This window comes from Diadema antillarum, unplaced genomic scaffold, assembly GCF_040938485.1.
Source record: "Diadema antillarum isolate AM-2024a unplaced genomic scaffold, OU_Dant_1.0 scf00000094, whole genome shotgun sequence".
Lineage (NCBI taxonomy): Eukaryota > Metazoa > Echinodermata > Echinoidea > Diadematoida > Diadematidae > Diadema > Diadema antillarum.
This window is the reverse complement of record NW_027270983.1, coordinates 652,518-654,352: the sequence shown is the minus strand read 5'-3', so window position 1 is coordinate 654,352 and position 1,835 is coordinate 652,518.

Here is a 1,835-nt window from a genome sequence, read left to right as displayed (position 1 = left end):
CCGCCTTGGAAATTTGATGGATGAAAGGGTATATCTCACTTATCCAGGTTAGTGAAGATGAAACACCTCATTTCTCCCAGCTATTTTACAGATTTTTTGGAATTTTGAATTTTAACACAGTTCTCTATGGGGAGTTATTCACCCGTGTGAGCCCTATAGAGTAACAAGACAATGGGAAGTATTCATCCCACACAAGTTCTGCTGATTTATGTTGATCCCTATTCTGTCAAATCCCTCCATCCCTCCCCCTCCTCCCCCTATAACTCTGCTTAACTACAATCTGTTTTCTTATTATGTTCTTGTGGTTCTAGATCTTAGTACATAGTAGTAATCAGTATCACACAACTTTGAATGATTGTGGTATTTCAATGTTTTTCTTTGTTTTGGCTACCACTGAAACAGCTCAAGCTACATAAAGTTAATCTGTTTGATAAATCAGAGTCTTCTACAGTATTTTGTAGGCAATAAGGTGATGATGATACCCCCTTGGCAATCCAGGATAACTGTCTGTATCTATATATTCATCCTATGAAGAACTAATCAACACTTCAAGATTTATTTTTGAAAAAACCCCAAAGGGCATCATTTTCAAAAGTGTCCGTTTGAGAAGCTTTACATCCTTGCATTGTGCAATTTCTCATAATGATGTAGGGGTAAATATCATCCAAAACACATTTATGATGTTAAAAAATCAATTAAGAAATATGACCTCTACTATATTGCACAGCTGAGCGACCAACTGATGGTGGCGCTCTTGATAGTGGGCTTGGCAGTAGACTTGCAGAGTATTTCTTTGAATGAACCTGTGTTTGTTAATACCGGTGTGTTAATTTTGCACAAACGCTGCAGCGTTAACTCCGCTGATCTTACATAGAGATTTGTGGTTCACCCATATTAGCAACCCCATTTTGAAGAGGGTTGCCATTTGGTCGCTCAATGGTGTCATTCATAACTTTTGAACGTCAATCCAGTACATCTTTGACATGGCTCTTATACAACGGTACTTTGAGTATTGGCGGTAACCCGAATTTAATAAGGAGGCGATATCAGTATTTCCTTGTTGGTTTGTGCACAAATATCTTAAGAGTGATTTTTGGTTGATAATGTAGCTCCTAAATCCTTGCAACATGTACTTGTTGATTTGAAGTAAACAAGGGGGAAAATCAGTGAAGATTTATATACAGGTTGCCTTGGTGACATAAGGTGATATCCGTGTATACCTTACACATGGTTCGTCCCATAATGATATGGCAGGTTTTTTTTTTTTTTTTTTGGGGGGGGGGTTGAAGCTCTAAGATTGGAAAACATCCTTTCTTTTAGGTGGGATTTTGATGATTTATTTTACCATTCTGTTTGTCTGTCTCTATTGTATTATTCAGGCTAAAGTAAACATGGGCAGACTTTCGCCTTATAGCTCCGTGAGTCCGGCGATGGCTTTTTTTTTCCATACAGGCGTCTATCAGTTGCTTTCCCGGTTATCGCAGATTTGAAAGTGAAGCTCAAACTAAGAAACAAAGAACGGTATCAAAACAATAGCAGGACATGGCTATTTGTGCAACCACACTTTATCTCATATGAATTGTTCAGCACAAACATCAATAAATCATCGAGTTCGAAAAGAAGCACTTATCATGTACTCCAAGCTTAATGATTTATTGATGAAACGGGATAAGAAATGTCACATAGCGATGCGTGGTGTTCTTCCACATTTCATAAATCACTCAACAGCATGACGCTACAACACAGTGCTTTAAACACGTCCCCAACTTATATTGTTATATGAAGATTTCCAACAGAAGGAGAAATAGGCCTAATTCCTTGTAGAGAAACTGCTT